The 24,912-nt window shown below is 39.0% G+C and overlaps 1 long non-coding RNA gene across 1 annotated transcript in view; it reads left to right on the top strand.

The window, feature by feature from the left end:
* Nucleotides 1-24,912, top strand: part of LOC129209698 (uncharacterized) — a 98,548-nt gene that overhangs the window by 65,029 nt on the left and 8,607 nt on the right. Inside the window, exon 6 of the long non-coding RNA XR_008578144.1 lies at nucleotides 3,603-3,699. This is a non-coding gene — a long non-coding RNA (uncharacterized LOC129209698). The remainder of the gene's footprint in view (nucleotides 1-3,602; nucleotides 3,700-24,912) is intronic.

Genomic DNA, 24,912 nt, shown 5'->3' with positions numbered 1-24,912 from the left:
TTGGTTTCCATTTTGAAAATGTTTTTAGGCACTTTTAAACAGGAAAAATACTACCAAAGAATTAAGTAGAGTTATGCTGATAAAGACTTTTCTGTAGAATTACAGTTTCAACTGTCTATTTTATAGATGGTGTTACAAATTTCCTAGTTGAATTATTACATCAGTGCAGGCTCAAATACAGCTTTCACTTTGACCAAAAATAGTCATCACAGGAATGGGTTCATCCAAAGATTGCCTTGTTACTGGAAGCCACTCCAGACACAAGAAGGGTCTGTCCTGACACTCAGGAAAACAAGTAGATATATCAGGCGACTATCTTGGCTAAGCAGGAAACTCACAACAGAGCTCAGATTTAAAAAAAAAAAAAAAAAAAAAAAAAGGCAGTGTACAGGGCATGGAAGAACAGACAGGGTACAAAGGAGGAATTTAGAAACACCCAGGGCTGTGGGGATGGCTGTTGGGAGGCATCCTAATAGGGGAGTTCTCAAGAAAATGAAAACGGGCTCTCACAACAGTGTGTGGTAGGAGGATGAGACACAACCAGTACAAGTTGGCATAAGAGCAGTTCATGGATATACAGAAAACCTTTTCTCTCCTTAAGGACAGTCAAGCAGTGGAGCAGGCTGCTTGGGAGGGCTGGGCTAATCTCCATCATTGAAGCTTTTCCAGACCAGACTGGATAAAGCCCTGAGCAACCTGGTCTAAGCTCATAGCTGATCCTGCTTAGAACAAGGGATTGGACTAGAAACCTCCCGAGTTCCTTTCCAACCTGATTTATCCTGAGATCCTATCTATAACTAATGAATGAATGCCACACTATAGAAGTCTAATTCGGTTAGAAGAGTCCTGCTTGGGAAAGAATGGTAATTGTAGAAATTGATACAGGTTTCCAGCTTGACTTTTTTGAACGAGAACTGCATATCGAAAGTGCATCATTCAAATTACCATTTCCTCGCTCCCCCTCTGAAAATACTTGCCTAGTATATAGGCAAAATAGCAGAAAATTACTCCAAAAAAAGGGAAAATTGAAGATAGCTACATAGACTCAATTTAAATATATAAAGATTTAAATGCTAAATGTTTTCTGTGATGTTCTCTTAGAACCAGCTCTGTTTGTGATGAACCAGGGAAGGAAGAGAGTTTAGTTCTATTTCCTGTCACTTACTTTGAATCTACTGTCTACTTTGAATTATCAGGTATTAGAATGCATGCAACAGAAAGACTTGAATTTCCTCATAATTGTCATACTTGCTGTTTTATGTGGGAACTTAGCACTTTACAAGCTGTACCACAGGGACAGACCCTATCCATCCTATTAGTCTACATCCCTGTCCTTCTATATGCCTCACACCTGACACATCCTGATAGTACAGCTGAATCTTTGATTTCCCTGATGCTCAAGAAGGTTGTTTCCTGCCAACCATGCTGCTTCCCTTGATCCATTTGACCTCTAAGGCAAAGCCAGTCCTGCTGCTGATCGCACAGTGAAAAACTGCTGCAGTGCCTTATGAGTTTGCACACTCATTCCTGCAGAGCTTGGGCTGGCTGTGAAAAAGCTGATATGCTAATAATATTTAAATAGTTGCTGCTGCATGCATAGGAGCTGCAAAGGGAGCACTGAAAGGGGGGAGGATGAAATGAGCAGAAGGAGAGGTATCTGAGGATTTGGAGAGTCTCCAGATGCTTGAGGAAGATGTAGCTAACCCTGGACAATGAAAATACTAGGAAGTTCTAATTTAGTCTCAGGAAGGGTTTTGACTAGCAGGGTGACTAGTGTCAGTTTAGTTTAACAAGGAAGAAGCCTGTAAGAAATTGTATCCAGAGATTAGTGGTCAATGGCTCAATGTCCAGATGGAGCTCAGTGATGAGTGTCCCTCAGGGGTCTGTGTTGGGACCAGTATTGTTTAGTATCTTCATCAATGAGATAGTGGGGGTCAAGTGCACCCTCAGCAAGTTTGCAGATCACACCAAGCTGAGTGGTGCTTTGACATGCCTGAGGGACGGGATGCCATCCAGAGAGACCTGGACAAGCTCAAGAAGTAGGCCTATGTGAACCTCATGAGGTTCAACAAGGCCAAGTGCAAGGTCCTGCATCTGGGTTGGGGCAACCCCTGGTATGAGTACAGGCTGGGGGATGGAGGGATTGAGAGCAATCCTACAGAGAAGGACTTGGGGGTAGTGAAGGATGAAAAGCTAGACATGACCTGGCAATGTGTGCTTGCAGCCCAGAAAGCCAACTGTATCCTGGGTTGCATCAAAATAAGCATGGCCAGCAGGTCGAGGGAGGTGATTCTGTCTCTGCTCTGGTGAGACCCCACCTGGAGTGCTGTGTCCAGCTCTGGGGTCCTCAGTTCAGGAAAGACATGGATCTGTTGAACAAGTCCAGAGGAGGGTCACAAAAATGATCAGGGGGCTGGAGCACCTCTCCTGTGAAGACAGGCTGAGAGAGTTGGGTTGTTCCACCTGGAGAAGAGAAGGAGACCTTATTGTGGCCTTTAAATAGTTAAAGGGGGCTTATGAGAGAAATGGGGGCAGACTTTTTAGTAGGGCCTGTAGGGATAGCTTAAGGGGTAACAGTTTTAAACTAAAAGAGGGCAGATTGAGACCAGATATAAGGGGAAAAAAAGTATGATGAAGGTGGTGAAACACTGGAATAAGTTGCCCAGAGAGGTGGTAGATGCCCCATCCCTGGAAACATTCAAGGTCAGGTTGGATGGGGCTCTGAGCAGCCTGATCTAGTTAAGATGTCCCTGCTCATTGCAGGGGAGAGTTGGACTACATGACCTTTAAAGGTCCTTTCCAACCCAAACCATTTTATGATTCTATGAAATGTCTTTGTTAGTGTGGCTGCTACTTGTGAACTGCTGGCACCTCTGCATTTGGGGAAATCCAGCTACCAGTGGTTGGTGTATCATTCCTGGGAAGAATGTGGGCAAAGGCATTATTACAATGCAAGTCTACTATGTTTCTTTGAAAACCCAGCTCCTCTTTGATCATATACTTTTTAGTTAAAACAAGTTATTTGTAACAAAAAAGTGGTTTAATTTTTATTTGGCAAGACAAATATTCCTGAATGTATTCCCCCACGTTACCAGTGCCTGCGCTTGGCACCTGTTTTCAGGCATGCATCATTCAGGATGCCAGTCTGAACGCTAGCAAAGTCTTTGATGCATGAGTTTGATTAAGCACAGCCTAATCCTTCACATCCCTTCTCCTTGCAGAGTTAGGAACAGAGCTTATGTAGGTGCCCACAGTTTTATTAAAATGGCTGTCTGCTTCTTTGGGTCCCTAAGTATCTGGCTCCTCTCTAAAGAGTGCAGGAAATGACTCTAATTCACATCTGAATTACAGCATATAGAAAGATGGGCCTTTGTCATTCAGAACCACTGTACAGTTCCTGACTAATTATCTGGAAGTCTACAGACCTTGGCTGGTATGAGTACTGAATATAATCTTTGTTCAAAAGAGGAGCTGTCATACCCTCAGAATGGATTTTCCTAATACGTGTCGTTATTAAAACACAAAGTAACTACCATGTCCTATCAGTTCCCCACCTGTGGTGAAAACTAATTATTTCAGCCTTGTTTCTATGACTTCCACAGATGATTAAAACTGCCATTTCTGCGATGTGGGCTATACGCTGGCAGGTCTGGAATTTCCCGTCGACTGCGTGTTGTACATGTCAGTACTGTAAACCAGGTGAGTTTTAATATGTGACCATTTCCCTTTAATTTTGAAATGAATTTGAAGATGAACAGAAGAAAATTCAGTGTGCAAACCAAGATAACCAAATCTGGAGGGAAGGTTTCATATGAGCAGCAGGAAACAGAACCCGCTGAGTTTCATGACAATAATAGTTTTGCTATTAACTGCTGAGCTTTTTTGTGCTGCTCTGAGTTACTCTGAAAGCAGTCATCGAAGCTTTGATATATGTTCTTCTAACCTCGGCCTGAGAAATGGGGCCTGGAAACCACAGGACAGCAGCTCCCTTAGATAGTTTTTCTATTGGTTGGCAGTGCCTACCTAGGCAGTGTAAAAGGAAGCAAAAAAGACTTTTCAATCTTTCTGTCTTAAGAGTATAAGATATTTCTAAAAACATGTGTGGATAGGTATATGTATATAAAACTTTACATTATCTCTAATATCCCTTTAAATGCAATAGTAGAATGGCTCTTTTCTTTCCATATGTGACTTGTAACATCAGAACGTTTGCTGCAGATCTGATGAAAACATAGCTGTTAGGAAATATTTGTAGATCTTTACATGTGTTCTATTATTAGTGTTACTTAAAAGTGACTTTGCAACTTCCAAGTCCACTCAAACAGTTTACTCTTGGTTTTCTTTTAAACCTTCTCTGTCCTCTCTAATGCTGAAGCAACATATTGGAACATGCTGTATTCAGTGACACAGAAGCACTGGACCAGTATTGGTGTCACAGCTAGAAAATAAGAGCGACCTAATAGATAATTATTCTGTACAGAAGCATAGGTCTGATTTTTAGAATTGTTTAGGAACAGCTTACACCCTTCAGTTTTACCATAAACTCAGTTAAGGTTAGAATATCCACAATAAGTGGAATTTTCCAGGTATGACTTTCTCAATTTTTTTAAGTTTGTTAATGCCCTTGAAATTCTAACACTGTATTTGTTTTTCTGAAAACTGCAGAAGAGTCCTCCAACTATTCACTCTTAATGAAAAAAAAAAAATCAAGCCAGGTAATAATGCAGTTTAAATTAAAGTCAGCGGAGCTAGACTGATCAATGCCAAAAATCTCCCCCTTCGTTGTAATGGTAAGAGACACTTCCCTCAGCTTGGAAGCTTTTTTTCTTTCTTTTTAGTTGTCACTTCCTTTCTCTCATTACTGTTATTCAGGAGGAGGAAACTCAGTAACAAATTTATAGTGGGTTTTTTTGCTCTGTTAAAAAGGAAAAGAGTGTGGAGCAAAGGTTTCCTGGAGTCTTTAATATAAAGGTTGGGACCTAAGGACCAAAATAAGTAAAGACAAGAAATCAGCAAATAAGAAAGCTAACTTCAGAGCTGAATAATAAATAACAGTCTTCACTTGCACCAGAAGGACACAGATTAATAATTGGAGATTATCAATAAAATTTCTCCTACCACTGGAAAATGGCAGGATTTTTCCTACTTTATGGTTATCTTCCTCTAGTGAATTGCCATGTCATGCCACTTATTTTTCAGATGATTATTGGTTATGAATAATTTTTTTCATGGATTCTTTCCCACGGGAAAACTTTTTCTATTGTAATAATTTTGCTTGATTAAATTTGTTTAGGATCTTGAATGTGGCAGATTCCCCCTCAAGTAAACAAGCATTGCTGCTTTGAAAATGGCAGAACAAGGATGTCTTATTACTGCTGGGGAAAAAGGTGTAACCTGACATTCTGCTTGGCTTGGCCACTCTAACTTCAGCCATCAAGGATGCTATAAGCAGAATATACTAAACAGAAAGCTACAACAAACCTTGATGAATATTTAATACATCTTTACTGTATGCTCATGTTTCAAGCAAATCAACCTCTGAAGTCAGGTCATAATAAAAGAGAGAGAGACCTAACAACATTTACTTGCGTCATTTGGAGTTCAGAATACTGTTTGCATATTGTTCTTTTTTTAACTTGCTTTTCTCTCCTATTGTAGTGAGATTTGGTTTTTTACAAGCCAACCTCTTTTTGATTCCTCTTACGTTCATTGAATAACCAGCACCACTTTCACTTGTCATCTGGTTTAGTCTCACTGTGTGTTGCTATGGAACATTCCAAATATTAGGGAGCTGTGGTATAACAGAGCCCAAGGCTCCATGTGGTTTCCAGTCACAGAGCAAAACAATTGGAAAAATATGATCTCAGAACCCAAGAAACTATCACAGACCTCAAAACATTGCAACTCATGGAATATATAGTTTACAAAGCTTATGGTTGTATTATTGAATGAGGGTGCTGTTTACCTGATCTATCAGTTGACAGGCTCAGTTCAAGACTAGAAATGTTTTCAGACTATTCTGTATTTCTGCAAATGTCATTTCTGTGAATTTTACTTTCTCGCTTTCACTGGCTCATACTCACACCTGTTTCCTTTTTGCCTAACTTTTGTTATACCTTGAATTCGTAAAGAAGTAAGAACACATGCAATCTAAAAGAATGTCTTCAGGGATTTCTTCTCCGAAGACAGACAACCACAAGACTTAACTCAGCACTGTATACGCTTCTTGCATTTTCAAGAAATGAAGTGAGGGCTAATGCTAAGACAAGCAAATAACATAATTGCCTTAAAAAAATATTTTTATGTATGTATCACCCTGGACTTGTAGTTTATCTGGATGGTTTTTTCCTTATGATCATCCACTCTTGCTTCTCATCTTCTTTCTATGAAGCATCTGTCAGTGCTAAAGACACTGTTCAGCTCAACCTTTCTATCATGTTATTGCTGCGTGTGAACTTCAGGAAGATGGCAGTATGCAGAAGGACTGTGGCTGAGATGACTGAAATAAAGGAGCTGGTAAGAAAGAAAAAAAAAAAAGGAAAAAGAGAGGGCACTTTTCCCATGCAACCTCCATCTGTGCTGTGGAATGACAGTCCAAATCCTGTACAGGATCAACAGACTTTAATGAGATGAGGAAGAAGCTGTTACATGCATTTTCTCCCTGAACTTGATACAGAGTTTAGCTTGAAATTTCCTCATGTTCACAGAAGATTTCCATGAAAAGAACAGAAAGCCCAAAACTTGCCAAGGATATGTAAAATGAGGTTTTAGAAACAAATGGCTCATAATTTTAAACTTCTCAGTCTTTTGAGGGTGGTAGCATGATCTGCTTGTAACCATACATTGGCTCCAGGAGTGATACAGAAAACCCAGCCTGCACAAACCTATTCATTCTAGAGTTAATACCAAAGCTGTAAGCTATTCCTATCTTTTTTTCATGTGATCTGAGGCATGCTGCTTGACTCTCAAAAACACCTGAAGCAGTTGTGGCCACCAGTGCATCTGCAGCTGCTATCCCTAGGGGTTGGCAAAAGGAAACCACTTCAGAATGAGTGGTTTTCCGCTGTCTATGCAATGTTTATCAGCCTTTTTCAAAAGGTAACTGATTCCTTTTCACTGTTACAATAGCCAACAAGATGTGGTAGGGAGGGCATACCTGAGATTTAGGACAAACCCAAAGCCTTGATTCTTCAGAATAAACCTGGAAATCTGTCACTTCTACAGAGCATCTGCATAGCAGTATCTTGCTGATTCACATCCCCCTTCTCTACTTCCCTGTACGTAAATGAGCCCAACTGCCTTTGTTGGGATTTCTGCTGAGCAGCCAGCATATTGCAGAATATTTTAGGCAGGGGGTAGATGAGGAAGTTTTATGCAGCATTCACAAAACTGTAGGATGATCTGAAAATACAAATTAGCAACTGTTAAGAACTCACCCTGACAGTGAAAAGGCACTGATCTTATTTCAAAAGCATATAAAAGGAAGTCACTTGGCCATAGGCTCTAAGAAATCTGTGGCACTGCTAGAGTATCATTAGGAAGCTTATTCATCATTCTTAGTAAACAGACTTGGAATTTTTCAGTGTATATTTTTATTAGAAAATTGTAGTTAAAAACCAGTACTTCATAGAATTGCACCCATATTAATGAGAAAACTTTCTAAACATCATTTTTAAGGAAATAAATTTTCCTGGTTCATTATGAAAGATCCAACTCGGTCAATGCCCTCTTGCTTCAGGCTCACCACAGACCTCTGCAAGGTTCATCCTCATGCCTCTGCTCTGCTGGATGCTTTCAGTTTTCTAGATGTGTTTCCTATCAGTTGATCTGGGAAAGTCTCTCTCTTGGCTCTTTTTTAAATTTTTTTTATTCCCGTAGCAATGCAAACATGTGCATTACTAGCACACATCCTCCTTCTTTGGTGCCGGTTTCCCTATTTGCACACACCTCCTGTTAGAGCTGTGGGTACCCCAGCTTTACATATATGCCTGCTCCTCCCTATGCCTGATAATCCACGTGCCGGTGAGAAAACTATCGAGGTCGCATACAGACACCCAGGTGCGGATCCCTGCTGCTGCACCCTGTACCATCGCTGCCGTGTCTGGGTGCAGGCTGCTTGTGACGCCAACAGGGAGGATGTTCTGCCTGGCCTTGGCAGAGGTCATGGTGTCAGAGGAGTGATGTCAGTGTCAACCTAGTTTTGACTGCTGCTGATTACGCTCGAAGGTCTCTCCTTCCAGTGGCAAATTTACATGCTTTTTTCCACTGTTGAACCTGGCTGATGGTGATTGTTTTTCTCTTTACATGATCGATTTTGAGCAAATGCGTTGCAAACGTTCTTATTTTAACATGCTATCCAGACCATTTGCAAAGCGTGGGCCATGCAGACACACCCACAAGGAACACTAAATAATATCACGTTTGTCCTTGAGTAGAATGGGAAAGTATTTGGAAGCTATTTTGCAGTAAAAAGGCAGTAGGGTGCCCTCTGAGACCTGCTACATTAATAAGCTTTCCTGATTACGGAGGATAAGTTCACTAAGTACTTGTAGGCAGTAAAGAATTTCAGAAGCCAACGTGAGTGCGGAGACGAGATGCATTAAGCTCCTCACTACACTGATGCGGTCATTTTGTTTTAGCTCAAAGCATGAGGAAGCTGCAAACATCTGTGTGAGAAGAGGTAAATTTTCTGTTTGGCTGCCTCTATTGTCATGAACCCTCGGACACGGGCTTTGATCCAGTACTATCAGGCATAGAGGTAGCTACTACTGTTAGCACACTTACATAAGTAAAGGTGGATGTACAAACCTCTTGTGATCTCTGTCTCCGTTCCAAGGTGCTGGTCATGGGTAGTCCTGGGTCCTCAAGGTCTGGGAATAACAGGAGTTAGTTTTAGCACTAGGGAGCTGGAGGAGGGGCAGTAAGTGCTGGATAGCCATAAACAATTTGTGTAATTTATTTGACATAGAGTTCTAGTTAGCTGCTGGCTGTGAGATACATAGATGTATATTTTACATAGTGGAAATAGAGAGGAAAAACATCTTTTTTTATTCTTGAGTAGGACTTAAGTGAAATATTAAGGGAATCATAGCAAAGAGGTCTGGACACTGTGTTCTAAAGTATATTGATCTTAAGTCCCATCATGTACCAGTCTATATTTGCAATGCAAAAAGGTAGTTTGTGAATTCCTGGAACAATTGTTGGTTTGATAATGTGGGATACCCCTAGTGTGACTGCTACGGGTTTAAAAAAAACAAACGACGACAACAAAAAAAGCTAGATGCTGCTGTATTCTTTGAGTGTTGACCTAAAGAACTTGAACTCAGTTGCTTTTTGATTGACTTTTTCCCTAAATTGTAATATCTTTGACGTTTTGTGAAGAAACAAGTATCCAAAAGTGGAGATTCTTGCACAAACAGGGTCGTAGATTCTATATAGTAGTAGTCTTAAATTGGCTAGGTTTTGTGGGTCCTGTTGTCGCACATGAGGCTGCAATATCATCTCAGATCTCATTCTGTTTTCAAAGAGAATTTGTCAAATGTTTTGTGTAGCCCTAAACTTTGACTCTTTGCAAATTGTTTTAACATTAAACATTAACATAATTAAAGGAAAATGATATGAGCCTACTTATAGAAACCTACGGATAGATGCCTGCCAACCTTTGCAAAACATCATCATATGATATTTGACTTTGTCTGGTTCCAGTTTTGAGCGGAAGTGTTGAAGGATGTTACTTGCCCTTTGTAAGATGAGGTTTTGATCCTAACTGGCACTTTTTTGCATGGAATAGCCTGTGAAATCTGGTAATGTGATCTAACATTTGAATTTTATTCCTCCTTTATACTTTCCGGGATTTTGTGGGCTTTTTTTGTTGGTTTGGGGTTTTTTTTCCCTTTGTCACAGAGTTGTCTGCTGTTGCTTCTCCTTTGACTTATAGAAGACACCAAACAGTAGTATTCTACAACCTGTTGAGTTTACTCTCCTATCGGTTCACTAGATGCAGCCATGCACCTGACTAAATTTTAAAGCAGATTAAAGACATTTGGAATTGGTGAAAATATGGCCTTGTGGAGACATGAAAGAGGACAACAGATCACCTTGCCACCTCAAAACAATTAGAGGAATTTGAACTTGTATATTTTGAATTCAAATACATTTTGTCTGTTTTTATTTAGCTCATAACTATCGTGCTATAGATAAAGTTTCATTATATCAGCTAGACACAATTTCATTTCTGAAGAGCACACTGCATGTATGTTACTAGAATATTAGATTGGCAGATATGCAGCTTTGTGCTTCAATGGATTTTAATCTGTATGTTGGTCGCGTATCAGCAGTATTTGCTGCTACAGCAGTGAGAACAGTACATGACAGAGAACAGGAGAAGGAAGTAGATCAAATGTTAGGGACAAAAATAGCTGAGAAGTCATGTCAGAGTGATTGGAAGATAGAGCATGGGGGTTTTTTTCGTGTTGAAGGATGTATAAAAAGAAGGCGGTTTCCCACCACCATAAAGTGGTGATCTGTTTAAATAAGTTTCATTGCCAGCAATATCAGGGGTCTTGTGGTTATGGGGTGACACTTAAGCAAACTGGGTCTGACTTCTGGGTCTACCATGGATTTCCTGTGTGAGTTAGAGCAAAACTTAGTCTTTCTGGGTTCATATCAGTTGCCCAGGCATAGGTGTCTACTCCCATAGGACAATATAGTAGGGTGTCTGGAAAGTCTAGGCAGCACTGGCCAGTATGACACAGGACCTGTGGGAGCCCCATGGTCTTCTGAGCTGATGACACGTGAGGGGATGTCAGATGGCATTATATCACTATGTGTGAGCAACTGAATTGACTCATCCATCTTTTTTGACACCTGTAAAATAAGGGAAGGAGTAGTTGCTTCTGGCTCAACTTCATTTCTGTCCTCCCTGCTGAGATTGTAAAATAAGCTCTCCAGAGGCTATACGTGATATAAAGAGACTGCGTGACCTTAATATTCCGGCAGTCTTTTCCTAAGCATGCACAAAAATAATTTAACTTCTTAAGAGCAGAGAGAAAAAACAAACCTGCAAACCTTGTTATTGTTAATAGAGGTTTGACAGACAGAATAGTAATGTTGTATTCAAGAAAAATTAAATTTAGAGTAGCAGGGTGTCAATACGGGTTCTCACTTTATTCACTTAAAGGGGAGATTTTTTAAGTTCTTTAATCATTATCAATTTAAACTTATTAGCAGTATAGAAAGAAATCCTTTTTTTTTTTTTTTTTCAACTTAGTGTGTCACAATTTGCCATCCTTGGTCAGTATGGTGAGAGGTTTTGTCCTCTTTCTATCTGCTTTGGACACTGGAAGGCTCTAGTGCTGTGCTCCGTCTTTTCAAGCATTGAACACCTCTTCTGCGAACCACGGAGAAATCTTCCTTCCCACCTTCAGTCTGGGGCATAGTGCGGGAATGGAGTCACAGCCCTAGATCTTGTAAATCATTGCAAGGAAGGCAGGACCTGTAACCGTTCATATACACAAATGAAAAAGTAGAAAGCACTTACACTTGTTTTGGCCACTGATAAGCTGAGTGGCAAGAACAGAAAGTCAGAAGAAAGGGTTTGTATGGCATTTAGCAAATGTGCTGTAGGTAGTAGAACAACCTAGGTCCAAAAATAAACTTGTTAAGGAAAAAGTTTAAAATGAACCTTGGCACAGTTTCATGTGAGCAAAGACTAATTTTGAGTTTTATTATCAGAATGTTCGGATTTCTGCATGTCACATAGCCCCAAGCTAAGAGCTAGTGTTTACAGGGGAGTTTTGTTCAGTTTAAATATGCCCAGCCTGGGACAGGAAAGCTCAACTCAAAAGGTCCTTAGTCCAACCTAATGTGGATCTGAAGTGAATTGATAAGTTTTATGAAGCTGTCAAAGGTACTTGGCCTGGGTTTGACTGGATTTTTCTAGGTGATTTGCTCAGAGCACAGATAGCCAAAGCACACAGATTTTTTTTTTTTTTTGGCAGTTTCAGACAGACTGACCCTGCATCGCAGTTAACAGTGGATTAGTTTTCTTTTGGGGGACACCTTTTAAAATGTGTTTTCTCTTTTTACTTTATTGCAAAAAGAGTAGTTGCAATTAAATAATAATTAAATAATATTAGATAATTAGATAATTAAAACCAGAAAAGTATTTTTCTTCCTTGTTTCCTTTTTTACGTCTTTATATAATATGACCATCTATGGCTTTCCTTATTTTACACTCTACTGTTTCACTTAAAAGGTGAATGTAGAGAGATTCTGCTTCCTCCATACTCTTACAATGTCCCATCTTTAAAACAGAGTATCAGATAGGTCCTGAATCTTCTGCCTACCCAGCTGTTTTTTTTAATCTCACCATGAGATTACAAATATTGAGTGAAATGACTAACACGAGTCCCGACTGATTAGTCAATCTTTTAAGACGGAAGCAGAAGACTTCCACCCAGAACCACACTACAGAGGAGACCAAACATGAAAAAGGAAATTGGGGACAAGTAGCCTGAAAAACTGCGTTACAGACATACCTCCTACGTAACCACACGCTCTCGCCAGACAGACCCAAATCTGGTCTTACGTACTGTCTCACATGAATAAATCAACATATTTAATAGATCTTCATTACATCTTTTGGTACTATTTTTTTCAGTTATGCTATATGTCATTTTCTAAAAAGAACTTCTGTTTACTCATAGTGTGGTGAGTTGTAGTTCGTGCTAGATATTAAAGCAATTAGAGGGTGTATTTTCAGTGTATGTAATTCAGTTTTTAATGAAAAGACTATTCCCCTTAACTGACTTTAACCAGTATTACAACAGTTAATCATGAGAAAAAATGCTCTAAGATATGTTAAAGACCTGGTCAAATTAATTGTTAATTCAGTTATTCTAAGGATGAAAAAAATTTTAAGCCTGACATTAAAATAAACATTTTTAATAACTTAAATGGTTATTTCTTTAAAATGCATCCATTACGGTTTTATTATTATAAGACCAAGCTCAGTCATGTAATCATGATTCATGAACACAAAAGGTAGTATATACAAGAAAGCGTAACTGATCAATTTTTATTTTAAACTTCTATAATTCTAATTTGAAATTATTTCTATGTGACATTTAGTTGTGCAGTGAGACAAGATTTGTGTCTGTTTAGAGCATGGGGAGTGTGAGAAGGTTTGGTGGTTTGGTTTGGCTTTTTACCAGACTAAAATTTGCAAAACTTCATGAAGTCTCCCTAACACCACTTCAACGTGGGGAAAAATGTTTTGGTTAAATGAAATATTTTGATGAAAATAGTTAATAAAAAGCAAAGAAAATCTGAAGATAAAGGGGATTATAGTCCCATCACAAATTAAGCAAATGTTTGCCAGTGGCCCATCAGGCCTTCCATCTCCAGAGCCCCATCTACTTCCATCTACACTTTTTTCTGGAAAAGGTAAGATCTTTTGGGGAATATTTATACAAGACCGTAAAAGGAAATATTTTAGACTGATAGATGCATTTTGAGTCTCCATACAAATCAGTAATTTCAAGAAAAAGAAAATAAGAGACACCAAATACACTGCAGTATCAGTTCTTGGACTTGAAAAGTCAATGCCTCCCTTCTTAGTTTCTCCTGTCTCCCTCCCCACAGAAGTACGGAAAGATTAAAAAAACAGATTTTCACCAAGTCACAAAGGTATTGGATTTTCTCTCCTTTCTCTCTCAACATAATATTTGCCATGTACCAAACCTCTATGTTACCTAAGGGTATGAAGGATTTCCTACGTGCAGTCATGCATGCAGACTTGCTGAAGTACCCGTAAGCACTTACCTCTGATAACACAAGTGGCTAAGAAAAGAGATGGCCAGTATACTAAACTGATACGGGTTTTAATCTTACTAATATGTCTATAGACACTATTAAGTTTACTAACTTTTGTGGTGGACAAGACTACATAAAGGCTTAAAGAGAATGTCAAGCAGTCATTATTGGGGGGGGGTAATTATACAGGATGGGCACAAGATTGTCCTGGTGAATAGAATTATGACTCCAGTTTTGGGTGAACTTAAAATTATGTGCATGCATTCAGATGCATTCTTTTCCATATTAAATGCACCATAACTTGGTCATCTTTACATAGTTTTATATTAAACCCATAGTTTAATTTCTCACCTCAGATGATAAGGGAAAGATAAAGTTTCTAATGAATAAAATACCTTGGTAATACAACTTAATTATGTTCCTGTAGCTGTTCAGCTCTCAGACCTTCAGCTGACTTCACTGGGATCTGCTAAAATGTAACTCTAGGAATGCTCCTTAATCAAGTTCATTAATCATTGGTATGATTTTCAAGTTCTTGCAAATCCTGTTGACAATGAAACAATACAACTGCCAGAAGCTTAAGACTGTTTCTAGCTGTTAATAGCAACCAGAGTATATCATAGAATAAAGTTCCAACGGCCAGGGTGTTCTGCGTTTTCTCTCTTTGAGTACTATTTGATTAATGTTAGTACGCTCGGCTTGCATTTAAAAAGATGTCAGATCAGAGAGATAATAAGATCATAAAGGGCTTAAATAATACTTGCAAAAGAAATTCATATAATAGATTCAGAGATTTTAAACCCCCAAAAGACTTTGATGACCTAGTTTGACCTGCTGCAAAATAAAGGCTTTATAATTGTGTGCAAGTAAAACATTCTTTAGAATGCCATCGAATTTGGATTTAATGTTTCATGTCTTAATGTGGTGTTGTCATTAAAAGTGTGTGTCATTCTAGTTTGAACTTGCCTTGCTTTTGTATTTTTATTTTGATTATAGGCTGTGATAAAGTTATTTGTTGATTTGTCCGATCCCTGGAAGTGTTCAAGGCCAGGCTGGATGGGGCTTTGGGCAACCTGGTCTAGTGGAGGGTGTCCCTGCCCATGGCAGGAGGTTGGAACTAGATGATCTTTAAGGTCCCTTCCAACCCAAACCATTCTGTGATAAATTAAACAGATTGAATTTCTTTGTTCTTTTACTAGTAAGGAGATTTCTGGACCTCAACCCTGGTTCTTTTTATATGCCCTTTAACTTTGGAAATGGTAGTTTTAAAACATGGAAATCAAAATTACGTGTGGGATGCTATTTATGGCCCACTTTGTATGCAAGAACATGGATACTTCTCTGTATGAATAATCAAAATACAAAAATGAACTTTCTAATCACATTTGGAATGCAGAAAATGTGCATGTGTGTGTATATAATATATATTTTAATATAGTATAGATTTGGGGGTTATATATAGTCTGTTGGTCTGGTATCCACTCGCTATGGGTAATATGTGAACAGCTCCTGAATTAGAAAGAATGGGGTTTTGTTCATGAAGAGCAGGAAGTTTTTTTTTTAATTCTGCAGATGACTTTTCAAAGGAAACTGCAGTTTAATTATCCACAGTACATGCATACATGGATAGCTATTTGGAGATGGTCCTATTAATTTTTCGGTATTTGGAGATTTTACTGGGTAGCATGTGTTTTTTGAAAACATTTTTAACAAACTGAAAACGTCTAGCTGATATTTTTTGAAGGACGCTTTTTCTTATGCCAAAGTTGAAAAGAAGACTTCTCAATTTTCACTAGTCCTGTAAATAAGAAATCCCGTGTCCTGAATTTTAAGACACAGTCAGTGCAGGCTTTTGTTAGTTTGTAATGGGAGACTGCACAAATGCTGTCATTCCTTGGTGATAAAAGTGTCATCAAATCTTGTGGAATATGAAATCATGGAAGGACAGCTATAATCAGAAATGATTACATGCATTTCCAAACATCTTCCCTGTCCAAAGAACCAGTGAGTGTGAGCCAGCTGACTAAATATAGGTGTATACTGTCACTGTAGGTCCCCTAAAATATTGAAGGTATAGGGCTGTCAGCTGTGACGTTGAACCTGCAGATCTCTGCCCTCCTGAAATAGCAACTCAGGGCACATAGAATTCCCTTTCAGCATGTAAAATAGCACTAAATGTCTTCATTTAAAAATTTAAATCTTTCCCTGGGTATTTTGGTAAGTAAAATAGAGTGATGGTCATTGTATTTTTAATCTAAGATTGAGTCTTGAGATCAGTGTTCTGGGTCTTTGCTATTATTATCCTACAGTTCTGGCTGAATTTCAGCACTTGTGACTCTTCCTTTTTGGAAGCCTTTAACCAATGGTATCTAAAGACTGAACGGTCTCTTTTATGGAGCAGAGAAGCGGATAAATCTGTGTGTGTGTATAAAGCCTTGCTGTCCCCTGCTGGTAGTTAATGTAAACTTTAATTTTTTGAAATACCTTTCACAGAGCCTTGTCTGAGCCCCCTTTCCTGCAAACAACTGTTCTTTTTGTCTCTTTAAACCTTGGTAAAGTTTTTGTTTGTTTATTTTTGTGCCTGTGCTTGAGTGATTTGGGACATAGAGGCAGAATCCTCAAAGCCAATGCTTGCTGCTTGTATGTAACCAGGACTAAAAACAGGTAAGAAACCAGGTTCTATTGCTGGATTATTTCTTCTTCATAAAGACTGAGATTAATGAATTATCAAACTTGTTTCCCAAGGAAATGAAGCCTAGTTATCACGTTTTCTGTCTGCCCGGCCACCTTGCACAGAACTCTTTCAGCTTTTTGTAACTGAACTCGACAGAGGGGTGCAGGTGTGGTCCTTCTGGCTTTACGAAACTGGTGACTGGGCAGAGGAGGCAGGGTTTGATACACTGCTGACAAACAGCACGCGGTGTCTCCATGCTGCTTCTGCCGTTCCTTGCCTTGCCAAGGTCTACGGGCAGTGGGAGGGACAAGGCGTGAAACGTAAAGGTTGTGGGTGTAAGAAATGGAGTCTTATGTAAGCGTGAGGTGGTAGGTGACAGCCAGGCAAGACTTTGTGATATTGAGAATCGAAGGCACAAGTTTCCATAGGTAAAACAGGCTTCACTGGTTCCAGTGTTCTCACCCCAACTTCTTAAAAAAGATGCAGTCGCAAATGCCATAGCTGGATTTTCAGTTCTCAGTCTAAGGAGGAGACATCTTTGAATGGAAAGGGTGATTGTGTTCCACCCTTGGTCAGGATGGGCAATTCGGGAGTGGCAAGGAGGAGAATACGGCGGGCTGACTCAGGCATGTGTTAATAGGTGGGCATGTTGGCAGATACTTTCCGTGCAAGTTAACACCTTTCTGGTTTTTTTGAGACTGCCCTTAAAGCCTGCAGTTGTGGAAATATCACATCTATACATAGACAAAGAGTGCTATATATAGAACCAGAGTGCTGTCTCCATTCTCCTCCCACAAGTCAGACAAACCAAAAAAAGCACGCGAGGCCATAAAGTCCACCTCCAGGCTGAGTAGCATTTAGCCTTCTGTGGGTAGAGACAAGGGGTTGACATCAGCAGGACCTCAAAAACCAAAATACCCCAAATCAACAAAAAAGCCAAGAGGGTTGAATGGGAAGTGGGGACAAAGGGTCTGGCTTTAAAAAAAAAAAAAAAAAGTCAGCAACAATTTACTATAGAAGAACTGAAACTGCTGCTTTTACAGCAGAACCCACGCCAGTCAGACAGACACCCCTTAGTCACAAGATAAGCAGCATCTGGAGTGAGGGAGACTTGAGATACGTGTCCTGTGCTCTGCATGCACCTCCACACATCCCAACTTGGCTTGTAAATCACTGGTTATTTTCAAGACAGTGAGGAAATGTTGTGGTGATGAAGAAAATAAGGCTGTATCAGAGTTTGAAGACACTTACTGAGCCTTCACAGTTTTCAGTTCCAGTTCTATGTATACAAGTGAATACATACAACTTTGTGAACGTACCCTTACTGTTAATCCTATAACTGCAGGAGCAGAAATGAAGGAAATGGCATTTTCACCTGTCTTCCTGCATAAATCTAAACTGATTTCTAAGATGATTTCAGAAGAAATCTGTATTTCTGCTGCATTTCATTATGTTGCTGTTCTCCTTAGGCAGTCATCGCCATGCTTTCTCGTAATGTTCCTTCTCTTCCTCAGATGACTTCTCAGGGAGGCACTTTCTGCTCCCTCGCTGGGAGGTGAGCATGCATTTAAATACTTTCTGAACTGGCCTTCTTTCTTGAGGAGATGACATGTGATGTGGTCTATTACAAGTATACAGCATAAAATGAGAAATGGGAGCTTAGTGTGCTAAGGTTAAAGAAACTGTTTAAGAAACTTTCCTTTAATTAGCCCGATCCATCTTCCCTTTCTGCTTCTTCTCTTGTAATGAGTTACGACTTATTTAATATAACATTAAGGCATGGGCTTATAGCTACCATAAATGATGGATATTTGCAAAGAATATTTGACATGTTACAATCAACATTGCCTTACAGAGTATGCATGAGAAAGTTTGGAAATCAGATGTCCCAGGTAGGTAAGTGCCTACTTAGTGGAAAAATGTTCTACTATAGTAACAGGCTGTGACACTTGCTGGTAACGCAGTAGTGTGCGCTTTTAAAGGGTAGCTTTTAAAAATTAAGAAAATAGTAAGAAGTATGTATCTGATTACTGTATCAGGAGAAAGTGGTTTTGCTCCTCTAAACACCAGGAAGGCACTTTTTGTGATTTTTTTTTTTTTTTTTTTTTTTAATCTGAGCATGAGGTGTAGAGGTAACACAGGCATTTGGGTGGAGAGCTTAGAACGTGTGGCAGGGAAGTATCTAAGCAGAGAGTGTTCTTGAGAGGGTGAAAGAGCCTTTGTTTACATTTTCTATTGCTTTATATTTTAGCTTTGTTCTTTCTCTTCAGCTTGACCCAAACATCTGATCTTTTGGCACTGTCATATTTCGTTGCCAACCTTAATCAATAGGTGTAATACATAATCCCGATGCTTTTCCCTTTGGGGTTCAGCTGGAAACTAGAAAGCAGGATGCTGGAGGAGAACTAGACCTCACAGAGCCAAAAGCCCTTGCTTCAAATTGCCTCATTCATGCCTAATTTCCATGCCAATTTTTAATCTTTTTTTACGCTAAACTGATGCTTGTAGTTCATGAACAAAACAGGAGCACATATGAGTTCGAGCTGGAACGTGGCAAGCTGCTTCGAAGTAGAAGCGTTAATTTGAAGAAACCCAGAGCTTCCTTGTACACACAATAAACAAACTGTTAACAACCATTTTCAAACAAGAGAAGTTCTCCTTCCTGCTCTGTGTTTTCAAATCAGTCAAAGCTGTAAGAGATAAATTTGTACCTTAACTTCAATACCCTGAGATGGACCTAAACCAAAGCACAAAGTCTAAACAGATGGTACATCTTGTTTAAGAGCAGAAACCTCATTTCCTGCAGTGATGTGGAAAGGAGGAAGATGATGGCTGTGGGAGAAGCAGACCAAAAGGTCCTTGAAACAGTACTGTTTGTTATACTCTGGTGTCCCTAAAAAGATTAAAAACCAGAAGAGTACAGAGGGGCTAATGAGCTACTGGCCCAGCCAGGTCACCTAAAATAAATGCTTTTCCAGTCTGATGTCTCTAGCCCGCTTAGCAGCATCCGGATTTCTGTGTTTTTCTTTCCAAAAGCTCACCTTTACCATGGCAGCTCAGTTACATGCCTGTTTGCCTTCCAGAGCGTTCTATGCCTTACTCTAGTCCTCACATCATGAGGGCAGAAGCTGCTATCTTCCCTGCGTCTCCTCTCCGTACCTCTTACTGCCTTCCTTCTCTTTGCAGATCTGTGAGACTATGGGGACAACCTGGGCTCCTCCATGGCTGTTAGTTCCCTCTGTGTGCTGCTGACGCTGGCCTGCTCTCAGCAGTCATCTCAGCTTGCACAGAGAGGGATGCGGTTAGAGGAGCTGTCAGTCAGTCCTACCTGACAGACCTTCCTGGTGGCTTCTCCCATTGCTGTGCCTCAAAAGAGGTTTGGGTTTGTTTCTGGAGCCCAGAGTTGGAAACTCTGGCAGGTTTCCAGGCAGGAAATCCCCTTGTTTGTGTTTCTCTGCTTCCCAACTTTGACATTAGTTGAGTACACACATAACTCCAGATTGAGAAAATTCAACAGGTGAGTTCTTATGTAGATATAAAGTGATTTTCTAATAGTATTGGAACACTGATATCCAGCTTCCACTGAAATACATTTGAAATTTACTTCAAATATTCTATAACACAGAGACCCACAAATTCATAAAGTATTCTAACTGCTAGGAGGATGCAGATGGTTCTGAATGTAGCTCAAAACTCTAACCAGAGCAAATGCTAGTTGTTGTTATTTAATTTTAAGTCATCCACAGTCTTAATGCCAACAGTGCTATCTAAGAAGCTGCCACAAGGTGGTACCACAGTGTTTTGTAATGTTGAAATTGCTGTATCAAAACAACTATTTTCTTAATGCAGGTGTAATGTAAAATAGATGTGGATACAAAACACGCCTTTATTTTAAGATAATGCCCCTTAGTGCTGCAGAAGTACTCTCTGCAGAACTCTGAATTGCTTCTATAAATGCATTAGCAGTTGGGTATGTCTGTCTGCCAACACAGATACAACAGCAAGCTGACACTTGCAATGGACTTTCCTGCCATATTTACTCAAGGTAGATTGCTTAGGTGCTGAAAGTTAAGCACACTAAATATTTTCCTAAATTACTGCCTAAATAAGCAAACTAATCTTGATGTCTGTCTTGATTTTTCACCTTCCTTCTCCCATATGTTAGCCACATGTTCTTTGGTGAGGACAGTTGTGCCTAAATTATAAAGACGTTTCCCTGAAAATGCCAGGATGCTTAGGACTCAAGGGAACAAGAAACCTGGGCAGCTCTGCTGTATGGGAATTGAGCGCCAGCTTTGCATTCAGTGTTTGCTGTAGTGGTGGAGTCAGTGTCCGGCCGAAGTGAATTACAGGCAAAAAAGAATTATTTAGTGGTGAAGCCCATCTGCTGTGTCAGTGAGGATTGCTTCTCTGGTCCATCATCTATTTATTATTCCAGTGAGTATCCAGTCTCATGGGAATTCTGTCCTTTCCCTCAGGATGAGCAAGGAAAAATTCCTAATAAAGCCTCAATCTGTATTGTGTAGCTGTAATCCCATCACCCTGGTTCCTTGAATTGCACTCCATGCTTTCTGGTTTTATGCTACTTTAACACTTATAGTTCACATCTCCTTGACTGAGACGCTGTATTTATGCTCATCTCTTTAATGTTTCTTCATAAATCAAATTTCTGTTGCCTTAATTTCCTTGTCACTGAATTCCTGCCGATTTACTAATATCTTTTGGGTAAATGAGGCGCCTCTAATTTCAAAATGCTGATGTATGAAAATTTTGGAGAGGAACAGTTCTCTGTCCTGTGAATACTAATAGTATTTTGAAAAATAAATGAGCCGTAAATCATTCCAGACTGTGACGTTCAAGACGTGTATTGAATGCTAGGGCTGCGTTTGGACCTGTGCATTCAGGTCCGTATGTGCTGCTTTCAGTCCTTGAAGCAAAGCTCAGGGGACCGGGTTGTCCTTAATGCAAGGCCATGCCCCCGGAATTTGATTTCTGTACTTCCTATTGTAGCCAAAGCCTAAAGGGGCATTGTATAAACATTATCTATTGGTTCAGATCTTTGAAAGGTGTTTTTGATAAGAGTTAATACATACATCTGAATAAACAAGGTACACAATGTCCTTCAACAGTATTGCTAGATATCACCTGCCCAATGGCCTGCGTTTCAAGCTCTCTCCCCTTAAATAGATTAGATTAACATTTATGAAGCTGAAACTCATTACATTTTCTTCTGTCATTATTCTGCTGCCTCTGTGCAGTTTCTCTGCAATTACATTGTTCTATCTCCCTTTTTAATGTCTGCAGATTTCATTTGCATATGAATTTCCCTCACTTTTATATAATTGAAGAATTTAGAGGAGATCTCTAATGGGCTGTAATTCCTTTTGTCATTTCTCCTTTATTCACATGGAGTGCCAACAAAAGATCAATTCCTGGGATAATTTAAAATACATAATTAACATAGAAATGAATAATACCACCTAAATAATACTGAAATTTATTATAAAAATTAAGATGAGATACACCTTTCTTAAAAAATAAAGCCAGATAGTTTTGTGGCATACACTGCCATGCTTCTGTAAGCCCTTTGGTAAGCAACGACTCAGAGGGATTGTCTGATGGACTTCAATTACCAATGCATAAAAACCTGTTTTCACAGAGGACAGTAAAGTATGAATTCATATTTCTGTCCATTCTAAAAAGAAACAAAAGAAACAAAACCTCCTTTTGTTTAAGAAAGAAACAAGAGGTTTTATTTCCATAATTATTAAATCCATAGATACAGTTGACCTGAAACTGCATTTTTAGGGGATAAAGTACTTAATGGTGGTAAGCATTCTTTTTTATTAATTCACTTCACAGAAACCTGTGGAGATTTTTAGGGGACCAGATGAACATTTTTTTAAGAACTGGCATCCTCTGTTTGTGTCCCCCTTTCCCATTCCTCTAATTCTAATTTCTGTTCAGAAATGCAGACTTACTACCTAGTCATGCATAGCAAAAAAGATGTTAGTCCTAATAAAAATGTTAGAAAAACCTTGGAGAGTTACCATTAAAAAGTGACTGCAACCAGCAAGCATATTTTTAAAATATCCAATTTTCCTATTTTAAAAGTTATGCAAAAATGCAATTTCACTAAAAAAAACCCCAGTGGATTCTTGGCAACAGAGTTCAGCCCCAATGTGGTCTGTCATTGTCATTGCAGAGAGATCTACATAGAGTGTGAAAATAACTGCAAAATGACATAAATATCAGAGAGTATGAAGTGTGATCCAAGTGCAGTTTATTCTAATAATTCCTGTCTCAGAATGTAGAATTTCCAATACTGACTTGCTATCAACAGCAAAAGACATTTGAGACTGTAAAAGTTGTCAGTATTAATGAGTCTGTCTCGTCTGGAATATGTTGCACTTACCATTTGACATGAAAAGATATCATGTCACAAAACCCCCTTTTATGCCTTTTAACAAGCCACGGTTTTCATTTTATTCTTCTAAAAGGCTCGACTCCGGTTAGAAATTCAATAAATACAAGGGCTTTTCACTACTGCCATTTTATCTCATTAGAAAGGGCAAAATGATTGCATTTAGATCAAAATCCAGTCCATTTGTTCTGGAAATGAAATTCAAATCAATTTGAAACTCTTCATATTGTATAGTTGCTGATGGTGCTTCAAGAGAAGCGATAGCACTGTACAAGTTTGAAAAGGACTCGAAGCAAGAGAAATCCCTTTTTGGTAAGAGCTTGGGCAAAAGGCAGAGTGCAGAACTTAGAAAAATATTAGCAATACAAGCAGTGGTGTCGTAGTGTCAGTCCATGGCATTTTTTCTGATATCTCCTAGTTTATGTAGTGTCATTTTTACAGTGTCAGGAGCATTTCCGAGGTTTTCTGTTGTCAGCCCGTTCAGCCTGAATTTGCCTATGCATCTTCTCTATTGAATGCAATGTTTTACATAACAAACTAGTTCAACCTTTCAAAGGAGCTTCCCCTGTTATATTATGTGAAGAGTGAGCTTTCTTCAGTTTGCGATATTTATACTTTACATTTTTACATTCTTTAGCTTTTATCTGTTTAGAAGCAAATGCCCCTTGAGCCCTGGATGTTGGGTATTTGCTTAGGTTAGTGGCAGAAATACCTATAACCAGATCAGAAAAACTATTAATAACATTCTTTCTCTGTGGTGGTAGGTTAAAGACTGGAGACTCTGTAGCCTGTAGTTAACATAGTACGGTTATTTATATTTCAAAGGGAGGAAACAGGTAATATATTTTTAATAAGAGGGGGGTTTGCCACTGGAATTTGGTGAAGAATTAAAAGGTGAATACAGCGCAGCTCACCGAAGAAGCTTCAACCTAGGGAGACTGAGTTGGGTAACGTCTCTGTATCCTGCCTTGCTATATTCCCCATCCTGTGCAGGCATGGAGATTTTGCTGCCAACACAGATAAGAATTAAGTTTTTTATCCAAAATACTAAATCAAATATCTTTATGATTTCTTCTCTTCCTGGCCACTTCTGTCTGCTAAAACATGATATTTAGAAGTCAGCATAGTACATTTGAAATTATTCAAGAAACATAAGTGGGGGGGGTTCTTTTTTTTTTTCTGATTTATGAGCCTTTAAGTTATAACCACTGTATTAGTAAAAAATGGTTTCATGAGAGTTTTTACTGAGTCCATGCCTTTGTTTACCTTTCCAGGACTGTTACGCATAGTAGGGAAACTATTCATAGAACTCAAAATAACGTACATGCAAACCTAAATGGAAACAGATATGGATTGAGAGACAAATCTAGCTCTACTCAATTTATATGCAAATAACTAAACCCATGCAATATAGAGGGGAAAAAACCAAACCAAAACAACAAAAAACAAGGCAGTGTCTCATTTAGAACAGAGAAATGATAAGGCAGCTAGAAACCATAGCAACAATATAAAAAAATAAGGCAGGGAATAATTTGCTCTAGTATAGTCTCATTTTTCTCACTGAAGATCAAAGCATCCAGCGCCTCCTCTGAAATGTGTAAGAATACATTGAGTCTAATTTCCAAGTGTAATATTATAGAAGTTGAAAAGCTGGGAAAAAATGAAAAAGAAACTTTTCTGGGAGGTGTTTTCTCTCTAAATGAACAGCTTAAGAATACTTAAAGTAGAGCTTTTAGTGATAATTTTAGTGTCACTTGTCAGTTCTTCAAAATACTTTGTTACTAAATGAGTATTTCAAATTGAGTTATTTCAAAATTACAATATCAAACAATTACAGTTCCCTAGGCAGTGCAGAGGCAGCCTGTCATGCTGTATTTACTGAATGACGGTGAATATGCATGGGGATCTCGTTTTCATTACTCGGTTTCATTTTTCCTTAACAAACATGGGTTGCTACATGAGACCTTTAACCAGTGTCAACAAATGTGACAATGCCGCT

This window comes from Grus americana, chromosome 8 (genome assembly GCF_028858705.1).
Source record: "Grus americana isolate bGruAme1 chromosome 8, bGruAme1.mat, whole genome shotgun sequence".
Taxonomy (NCBI): domain Eukaryota; kingdom Metazoa; phylum Chordata; class Aves; order Gruiformes; family Gruidae; genus Grus; species Grus americana.
The sequence above is the reverse complement of the archived record's forward strand: the minus strand, read 5'-3'. Positions and strand labels throughout refer to the sequence as shown.